The sequence below is a fragment of the Phragmites australis genome, chromosome 3, assembly GCF_958298935.1.
Source record: "Phragmites australis chromosome 3, lpPhrAust1.1, whole genome shotgun sequence".
NCBI lineage: Eukaryota > Viridiplantae > Streptophyta > Magnoliopsida > Poales > Poaceae > Phragmites > Phragmites australis.
The window spans coordinates 38156774-38168006 of record NC_084923.1 but is presented as its reverse complement, the minus strand read 5'-3'; positions in this window follow the sequence as shown (position 1 = coordinate 38168006).

The window sequence follows — 11233 nt, the reverse complement described above, 5'->3', positions numbered from 1 at the left end:
CGCCGACTCCGGATCCCGATCCTCTGCAGCGGAGTAGGTAATGTATTTACTGTAGCAGATAAAACAGTAAAATGTGAGTATGTGAACAGTGATTTGCAGTGGAACTGTAGCACAAACAATGTAGCAACAGTGTAGCTCCTATGAGGATCCCGATCGCGCCGACTCCCTGCCAAGGTTCACGCTACCGACCAGAACTCGGTTACCGAGCTTCGGCGGTAACCGAAATCTCGTGGTAACTGCGGTTACCGTTAAAAATTCAAAAAAATCGGAGAAAATTCATTCAGCAAAATTTGAATTTTTGCAAAAAAATCGTGTTTTTGCCCTCTCGGTAACCGCTCGGTTTTGGTCGGTTACCGAGCGGTTTGGGTCGGTTACCGAGTGATTTTCTCGCATTTTTGATTTGGTCGGTTACCGAGCGGTTTGGGTCGGTAATCGCTCGGTTTTCTCGATTTATCGAGCGGTTTTATCGAATTTCAGCGCAGTTCAAAAAAACCTAAAAAAAGGCTGTAAAATCAATAACTAATTCATCTGAGCTTCAAATCAAGTGAAATAAATTTTGTTGGCTTCCTTGTAACATGATCTACATGATAAAAGTATTTATACTCATAAAAAAGTTCAAAATTTTCTGTGAGAAATTTTATTTATTAAACCAAGTTAAATGCATAGTTTACTCTTTGCTAATCCAAAAATCATGAAAATAATTTTGTTAGTCTTCTTACATGATCCTATATCTTTTAAAAATACATGAACTCATGAATTAGTTATTGTAACATGCATGATTGTGTAAATGTGTTGCGACTAGATTAATTCATAACTGACCCATCACATCTAAAAAATTAGTGAAACCACTTTTATTAGCTTATTTATACTATGATTTACGTAGAAAAAAATAATAATAGACATAAAAAAGTTAATTACAGTGCTGTTTCTTAACATATTCACTTTTTGCTTGTGAACTTTGTAAAAATCATAGAGAATTTAATAAAACTCTAAATAAAGTGAAATCAATTTTAAAGATTCTCTTAAAATACGTTTTATACAAGAAAAATATATGTTTGCATGTTACACTTTTCCTTAACGTGAGTTAATAACTGAGCCGCACGCTTCAATTTTTTTCATTTTTTTTAAACTTTCTCCCTATATAATATGATGCAAATGACATTATTTTTGAAATTTTTTTTCACAGAAGGTCTTAGAATTTTGTCTATTTTTTAAAGATTTTTTTTGAAATTTTTTTGAAATTTTTTATTTTTTTGAATTTTTGAATTTAAATTTCGGTTACCGTTCGGTTTCTAAAACCGGATCGGACCGAGAAGGTCGGTAACTGCGATTTTTGGATGGTTACCGACGGTTTTTTAACCCTGCTCCCTGCCACGGTGGCACGAAGTAGGTCCCCCAACAGCTTCCGCACTATAAAATCCAGATAACGAACTTCTGATTGCATCCATATTTCGTTGTAAGCATCCCACTCTCACAATTAATTTGGGTCATTCTCTTGATGCGTGGTCCCTAACATGAACCTATATCAATTTATTCTTTCAATATACTCAATTCGTCCTAAAATATAGAATGTATTAAAAATTGTAAAAGTCTTTAAAAATATTTTTTAATTATTAATTTATTTTGTAATATATTATCAATTGCAATAAAATTAATATTATATTAAAATATCTATGAAATACATATGCATTAATATAACTTTTATACATTAAAACATACATATAATTTAATTAATTATTAATTAATATTTATAAAATTTAACTTTTCTAAATACTAATACGCCTTATATTTAAAAACGAAAGGAGTAACATCAACCTCCTCCTCTCTCTAATCCAACTTGTCCTTCACACAGTCAACCAAAGCACCGCAACATGGTGGTTATCTAAAAAGCAACATCCCCTCTATCATATTTTCCAAATGTACGCTATCATCTTCAGTCCTCACCACATTACCTCCATGGTGCAACGTCACAAAATTATCCATCTACATCGATACAACGTCACAACCTTACATTAATTCCTATTAAAAATAACAAATAAATTACAACATTTAAAAAGTGTATTATCCTCTGATTTGCCATTTCACATGTATCGATCGATGGATGCGTGAACAACGCTTGTGATGTGTGTATCTGTAATAAACTCAAGAACATAGAGATTATCCAGGTTTAGATCTCCCGAATGATAAGAGCCCTATGTACTATGTATTTTATTATTAGAGTTTGTGAATTGGTTATCCATCGTCCCTTATAAACTGGATCCTCCTCTCTTTATATACTAGAGAAAAGAAAAATTTAGAAGTGGACCCTTTTTCGTTGACTCATACCTTAGCTAAACCTTCCACCCCTAGGCTACTTAAAATGGGTGGCGTGCGTGCCCTTTTTTGTTCTGGTGAAGCTGTCGAGCCCATCCCATCCGCTGGACACCTCCACACCTATGTCACCTCGGTCAGCCGGTCCACCCCGTCCTATCACCGGTCTCGCACGTGCACCTATGAAGCAGTCTGACACACCTACAGGCCCGTCCCGTAACGTTTAATGTTACGGGACGGGGCATGGCACCACTGCACCGACCACGACTTGTCTACTAGGGAGGAATGACTGGGGAAGAAAAAACACTTGAGTGGAATACATTTAATAAGAATAGACTGATTTGATGAGTATCTGTCCTGCGACTAGCGATGGCTGATCGCGGGAATCCCTTATATGGTAAGGCTCCTGGTCGCAAAGATGCAAACTGGTCGCGCGGTGGGACCCTGGTCCGGGAAAGAATCTTTTGCCAACTGGTATTGACTGGTGTGGACCCTCAGAACAGGAGACCCTTAATTCTATATACCGATAGTAGCCTCCAAGCTCCCTCGTGGATATGGTGGTCTAAGTGGTTTGACGCATGGTCACAGATGGACCTGGTCGTACCACCTAGGCCCAGGTCAACACGAGTTCATCCTGGGAGTGGCCATCAACGCAGTCCACTTTCATGGCGGGCTCACAAAACTACATCCTGAGGGGAGGTTTTAAACTTCCAGAGAGAAAGAAACATCATGGGAGAGAGACATTGATTTCCGCCGGAGCTGAGGGAATTTCGGCCCCCCAAACGCGACCTTTCAAATTTCAAAACAGTTGAGCTCCGTGTGACGGTTGGGATATTACGCTGGCCCTATAAATTGGAAAGCCAACGTTTTCCTATGAATCCTTTCGCCATCCCCACAGCCTCCAAGCCCTTAGGCTCAGAGCCCATCGTCTCCATCTTCACTCGTGTTCCCGCAACCACCCCTACCACTCCCAATAGCGTCGCATACCAGTAAAGAGCCAAACTTTTCCAAGTTCAAGTGCAATACGGCAAAGCTAAAGCAAATGTATGACAACCGTCTGCTCCCTCACCGCCTTTCTTCGGGGTACCGCCTGGGGGAGGACGTGCCTGCTCCCCGCAAGGGGGAGATCGTGTTGTTTACCTCTTTCTTTTTGGTCAGCCTTGTGCCGTCCTTTTCTAAATTCTCCACAACCCTCATCTCCTTCTATTATATTTGCCACCTTCGCCTCAATCCTAATTCCATCATCATGTTGAGCATCTTTGCTCATATGTGGGAGAACTTCATTAGAGTCGAGCCATATCTCAATCTCTTCAGGTATTTTTACACGGCCAGGTTGTAGATCAGGCCAGCCACCGGGAGCTGCAGATATCGCCTTCGCGATGGTATCGCGGGCTCCTACCTTGAGATGGGCCTTAAGTTGTCGTGGTCGGGCTGTAGGGAAGGGGGATTCCTTGGACAACATCTGCGTGCCGAATAGACCGGCATAGGTCTCCGAGAGCTGGGGGAACTCCCCTACGACAACTCCAAAGCTGTTGAGCATCGCAACCTGGGTCAAAAACCTCATGAACGCCGGGTTAATGGGATCAGATGTTGTCCGTGACTTCATCAAGCGCCGGTTATGCCCTTTACAAAAAAAGAGCACATCCAATATATATGTATATCGAGAGTGACGACGTCACCAGGGAGAGCTCTCTAGGTAACATCACAACCGCTTCCATGGCGCTATTTGTTTATTTGTGTGGTGTCTTAAGTATCCCTCTTATACAGATCTCTTTGATGAGACCGTCGAGTCACGAGTCAAATTCCTCATGACGGCAGCCCCGAGGAAGGATGGCCCACCGTGAGACGCTCCTCCATTGTGCGACCTCTCCTCATTGGAGAGGGCTCGACTCGGATTGGTATGTTTGGCCCTTTCTTGGAACTTTCATCTTCAAGTCTTCTCATGGGTCAAGGTTTCATGGTTTGTGTCGTTGCAGGGTCTTCTCGAGGTCAATGTCTTGCGGAGACCACCCGGGAAGTTGATCTTGCTGCCAGGATGCCTTCTTCGCCACCCAGTGTTGCTCCGGTAGGCCACCCATTTGGTCGCGATCTCAGCCCAGCAGGTTGAGGAGCCAAACAGACTACTTAGTGTCAAGTAGCGACCGTAGGCACCAGTTTTGTGAGCAGCACCAGTCTGCAAAGGGTCAACCAAAATCGCCCTGACCAGACTCGCTCCTTCCACACGCACTTCGACCAGTAGTGTCACTCTGACCAGGCGTGTTTCAACCAGTCTCACTCTGACCAGACCAAGAGTGGTTAGGCCGCCGTTGCCGCAGTGTCAACGCAAGGGGGGAGAGACCGGCGGAGGGCCCGTCTACGGCAGAGGCATCCAAACTGCTCGCGGGATGTCGAGCTCCAGTGGCTCGACTGTTGGATTGTCCTCCCTGACTAGTCGACCTAGCGGCTTTACGTGCTCCAAGCTTATGCTCAGCGCTCCACCGCCACGGTAAGGTTTCTGGTTAGGCGCAGATACCTTGAGTTTTCTTTCTTTTTCTGATTTCGTAAATATGTTGTTGTCGCAGGTCCTCAACCCCGCCTACGGCCCCGGTTGTGACTCCTCTACCAATACCTCAGCAACATGTTCCGAGTTCGGTGATTCATGCCATGTTGGATGAGCAAGATATGCAGAAGATGGAGACTTCTTTTCATCCACAATGAAGCTTATACCAACCCCCCAGCCTGTAGCAGCTCTAACCTTAGGAGCATTGATTGTGGCTCCCACACTTGCTAAGCCGGTCATGGAGCCCATTTTGGCCTCCGACCTGCTCACCCTGGCCACCCGCTTCCCGACCTCTATCCTCAGGTTGATAGATGATAAGGAAGCAGCTACCAGCAGGTGAGCTGAACTGGAGAGGCAGCTGGTCGAAGAAAAGGAGGCGCGGCTCGTGCTCCAGCAGAAGTGTTGTGAGATCAATGAGAAAAAGCCGTGCCCACCCCCGAACACACCCAGCTCAAGGAGGACAAGAGCACCACTCATAGCATTCTCCAATATGCTTTTAAGGCATTTAATGACTCCCTAAGGAGCCTCGAGCTGAAGATCATCGAGCCGAATGACCTAAGCACAGCCTAGGCTTGGGCCTATGCCACCAAGATTCTCTTTAAAAAGTTTTTCGATCTCCTAGGTATTCTAGTGGCGAGGGGCGCCGAGGATGTGGCGCAGGTGGTGAGGGATGCGGCGGGTTACATCCTCTAATGCTATCGCAGCTGTGATCCCAACTTCAACCTCGACCTCATTTGGGAGGGGGTTGCTGTAGTGAGGCCCGTAGCCGAGGAGAGACTGCAGGAGGAGTGCCAAAGGGAGGTGGATTATGTGGGAGCCATCTTCCGGGTGGAGGCTACTGAGGAGTAAATATCAAATTGTAATTTAGGTTTTGTATTGTGTTTGGATGAAACTTTTTGATTTCTCTGTTAAGTTTTATTGTTGCCACTCTAGTTGTAGAAGCCCCGAAATGACTGAAAATCCCTCCCGCTTCGAGCCCTCAACCGCACCTACCGATAACGCCCACGACCAGTACCGGCTGGAAGTGGCGCGACTAGAACTGGCCGACCCACCAGCTCGCCCGAACCTCTGACAACAGTTATTGAAGATTTCATTGATCGGCGAATCCGGGAAGCGATGGCCGAGTGTGAGCTGGGATTTGTGGCCGAGTGAGAGAACCTGCAGGGTGATCTTCGAGGTGCGTTTGTCCTACCACCACTTAGTCACGCGTTAGTCCTACGCTAGCCGAGTGAGAGCCAATCGGCTTGCTTCTATGTGATTTGCGACCTATTTTATTGACCAGCTTGCCTGGAGGAGCTACTCGCGACGTGGAGAGACCTGGAGCAGATGGCCAGAGAGAGTGACCAACAGTGAGAATATTTCTATGATCGTCTTAGCGGAGCTTTTACACCTTTCGACTCACTGCTACGGTCCGCCGGTGTTCAGGTTCGCCCAACGCATGGAGGCACCGTGACTAACCACATCGACTGGTTTTTGGCGACATCTAAGGAGGCGAGTGGCCTTGAGGACAGGCTACGCGTGACGGTGGGTGACCACTTACAGGATGTCAGAGCCACAGGATCCTATCTTGCCCTAGCCTGCATCCACGATCACCTTCCGAATACATACCTCATCTCGGTAGTCTCCGAAGGTTTTATCGATGCCACAAAGACCACCGAGGAGCTCCATGAACTCGCAGACTCATATATGCCCGTTGTTTACTCCCTTCTTTGGTTTGTCTGGTTCGATCCACAGCCATATGTTTTCGGGTCTCGCATGTACTGAATAGACTGTTTAGATCCAGCCCCCAGGAGTTGCCTGGGTAGTCGCTTTGAAATGAAAGGACCAGTCTTCATGTAAATTTTTCATGTGTACGAGTGGTGAGTAGGTTTGGAGTGCTCTCTACCAAGGTTCCTATCACTTAGGATGACCCTTAACATGATGAGCCCTTCGGGGTCGACCAGTGCTCGACCCAATTTAGGACTCGTGGCCTCGTGGTCATCATCCCTCAACCGCCAATACCTTTGACACTGTGCGAGTAGCAATTTTGACTCCCATTACAACAATATGATCGATCAGGTAGAACAAAACATGTACGCTACACAAAAATAAACTGCAGATTCTAAAAGCTCTAGTCCGCGACCGTCTGGTCAGCCAAAAAACTGTCGACTAGGCGGTCAAGCTTATGAATCGAAAAAACTTACCATTTGGTGAGACCGTTTATATTCAGGTTATCCTGCAAAATAGAGTTGGTTTTTAATTTCAAAAAAAAATCTTACAAACCAAGTTCCACGCTCATCCAAAAGATCCTGCAAAATAGAAAAACTGGCTCGTCTTCAAGCAACCTACACATAGAAACTGTGTTCTACGAGTTTGTGTAATTTATGACCGACCTCTAGCCACATCAAGCATACCAGGTCAGGAAAAGCAAACCACTTTGTAGGACCCCTACCCCTTGAGAAAGAGCTTGTTACGACCTTCCATATTCCTAGACTCATCTAAGGTCGAGGTCATCTACGACTAGTGTCTGCTTCCGTACCCTATGGTCGCGGTAGTGTCTGAGGCTCTATTGGTATCGGGCTACCGAATTTTTAGCTCGTTCGCTGGACTCTTTGCTCAGGTTTGTATTATCCTCTTATCGCGCCTCCTGGTCGTTGTGCGAGTAGTCAGTCGTACGAGGCGATGTGCGTTCTTTGACTAGTAAATTGAGTCTCGTTTATTCATTATTATGCGGTTTGGATGGCCAAATCGCACTACCATTGCTCGTATGAACTTAATCGTTGTTGTGGTGGAGAATTCCTGACATGCTTGGTCTCGATACACTTAGTGAATTTACCTACTACCACAAAAAGGAATTCAAAAGCACCTAGAGCTTTTAGGGAATGGTTCCATGATAACGAGTCCCAGACAGTGAAAGTACAAAATAGTGGTACAGTTTTCTATGCTTGGGCTAGTAGTTTGGCCTATCGGCTATGGTTCTAACATGACCCACATCGTTTTACCGGCTCATAAGCATCTTGTAGGACCGTAGGCCAATAGAATCCTTACTAGAACATTTTCCCAATCACAGTGCGGTATGAAGCGTGACTACCATATATGCCTTCAAGGATGTTAAGGAACATTGTGCTCCCCCGTTCATGAGTGATGTATTTCAGTAAAAGGTCATTACTCCTTTGGTGGTAGATGCATCCCCTTAACTAGGAGTATTTGTGATCCTGCCGCATGACTCTTTCTACTGACCCATCATCATCAGGGGCTGCTTGATTCTGAAGGTAGTCTAAGATCTGATCCATCCAGGTCATACCTGAATCAAGTAGGGCGACACATGATGGCCACCCGAAGTCGATGATACCGAAGGAGGCGTTGCCTCCAAAGGTGTTGACTCTGGTACTCCATTTCCAAGCGGAGTAGCCCTTCCATGTTGGTCCAAGACTGCGGTGGGTGGTCGTGTGAATCTTTTTTTAAAGACTCCAACTAGGACAGGTGCGCAAGAAGAGGCTATACAGACCAGCTCCTCGGTTAGAAAATTGTCCTTGCGAGGGACGTGCTAGAGTTAAAAACGGAAGGAGTGTCGCTCTAACTTTCTCATTTCGGAGAGGTATGTTGCCATCGTCTGGTCCGGGAACAGGAAATCCTCAGCACCCGGTTTACAGCCAGTAGCGAGTCCCTCATCACTAGTGAGCATTTTACCCCTCGTGCAGATATTGATCGTACTCCAAATAAGAGACCCTCATACTCCGTAACATTGTTTGGTGGCCTAAAAATTTCATTGAAATGTGTACCTGAAGGTGTCGCTAGTGTGCAGGGTCAAGATCGCTCCAGCCCCCAGTCCATTCAACGTGCACGACCTGTCAACATATGTGGTCATGTGTCTGTTCATCTTTGGTCACAGAAATCCCTCACCGCTCGATGACCAGTACCACTCCCACGATCTCAACAGCTGCAAATAGGGCAACGACTCCTCATTTGGTCGAGAAGTGGTCAGTAAAGCAGAAGAAAAAGTGTCACCTGTTGACATCCTGGAAGGTTGCCCTCATTCCTAGTATCAACCGGAAGTGGTCGTTCTTTCTGTTATAAACTTGAAGAGCAGAAGACCCTTTTTCCTATCCTCGAGATGACTCTGCCCAAAAGGCCACACACTCGATTAGTTTCAGGGTACCCTCTTACCTGTTTGGGGATTTTACCTTGTTGATGGCCCCGGATCCCATTGTAGAGGTCGCGTTAGCGTAGGGAGTCGTGTAGGTCAAAGGGTTGGTTGTTCCGACACGGCGGGGTCTCCGAGTGATCCTCGTTACCAAGGGAGGACGGGATCTTTCCTACCGTGGGGGCTGTTGTGGTTCTTGGCGATCGCGACCATCACTAGTCCTACCGATGGACGTGGTGCTTGCCGCCGTAGTTTGGCATCAGGTGACCCCAACCAGGAGGGCGAGGTCACGCAACAACGGTGCTAATGGCAAACCCTCCAGTACTGCTACTAGTGGGCGGCTAAGAAATATTCGCAGTCTGCAGATTCCGTGCAGGTGTTATAGCCTCATAGTCGAACTACCAAGCGCGAAGTGGCGATATGTCGCGAAGGGGGGAGGGGGGAGCCCCCGGCATTCATGCAACGTGACGACCTTGGTGACGCTGCCGCCAAAGGTCGCGTCCTTTGTGACAGCTCCTCTGAACGACGTTATGGTGGTTGAGGCTATGTTCGAGCAACCTCATGTCCGGCGCCGATCTGGTTCCCCTTTGGGCTCGTGGCCTAGGGATCATCATCAGGACTCGGAACACGAGAGCCTCCACTGCATGAACTATCGTGCAAACTTTCGTTGAGCCTCGAAGCCTTCAAACTCTTATTCGATGTCCCATAGCTGGAACACACCGGGCTCACCTAGGTCGTACCCCATGACGAACACCTCACAGTGACCGGGGTCCTCGAAATGGGACTCAGTGGTTGCCATGGATCCGGCCATGGGTAGCCTAATCTAATCTCCAAGACTTGCTGAAATGTAGAAACACACCCCTTACTTGGCGCGCCAACTGTCGAGGGTTTAATCCCTGACAATGATTCTGGGGTGTACCAATCGATGGGGATGGGAGTATGAACAATGCTTGCGATGTGCGTGTGTCTGTGATAAACTAAAGAACACAGGGATTATCCAGGTTTGGGCCTCCCAAAGGATAACAACCCTATATTTTGTGTATTTTGTTATCACAGTTTGTGAACTGGTTATCCATTATCCCTCACACCCGGGTCCTCCTCTCTTTTTATACAAGAGAGAAGGAGAACTTACAAGTAAGCCCTTTTTCGCTGACTCATATCTTAGCTAAACATTCTACTCCTAGGCTACTTAAAATAGGCGGCACACGTGCCCCTTTTTGTTTTGGTGAAGCTGTCGAGCCCATCCCATCCGTTGGACACCTCCACACCTACATCACCCTGGTCAGCTGATCTGCCCCGTTCCATCACCAGTCTTGCACGCGTGCCTGTGAAGCAGTCTAACACACGTCCAAGCCTGTCCCGTAACGTTTAATGCTACGGGATGGGACATGGCACCACTATGCCAGCCACGATTTGTCCGTTGGGGAGAAGTGTATAGGGAAGGAAAAACATTTAAGTGAAATACATTTAATGAAAATAGACTAGTTTGATGAGTACATGTCCTGCGAACAGCGAAAGCTGGTTGTGAAAATCCCTTATGCCTGGTCGCGAAGATGCAGACTAGTCGCGCTGTGGGACCTTGATTCGGGAAAAAAATATTCTGCCAACTAGTATTAGCTGATTGTGGGCTCTCAGAGCAGAGAACCCCTATTCTATACATCGACAATTACCTAACCTACACTTGTGTTGAAATTAACTAGGCCGCCTCCGAAAAACCAACTACAAGAGGTAATCTACCTATAATACCCATATTATGTCCTAATCAACTCATTCTCGTCTCAATTTCATCCTAAATCTGAGCTATGATACACTCTTTCTTCTTACACCTAAACCCTAGGTTTCCAAGAAAAAAAATGCTACAATTCTAACAAATCCAATTGGATGAAATGTGAGAGGGGAGAGATATTCCTTGGGCAACCGAATCCAAGCGAAATTTGGGTTCAAACAATGTGGATTTAGGAGGTTAGGGTTTATGGAGGGAAATGGAAGAGAGAGAACATGGGCTCAGGTGGGGTGAGGCCGAATGGGTGCGGATGGAAAAGGGAGGAGGAGAAGAAGAAGAAAAGAAAGGATCACATATACTGTGGTTAAGTTCTCAGACCTCAGCGTTAAAGGCGCGATGCTGAGATCTCGACATTACATCAACTAGCGTGGAGATTCTGGCTCCCATGTCAACTAGCATGGAGATTTTGGCTCCCATGTCACTATCTAAGCCTATATTTGTGCCACCGTGGTAGGGGGCGGTGTGGGTTAGACCATCT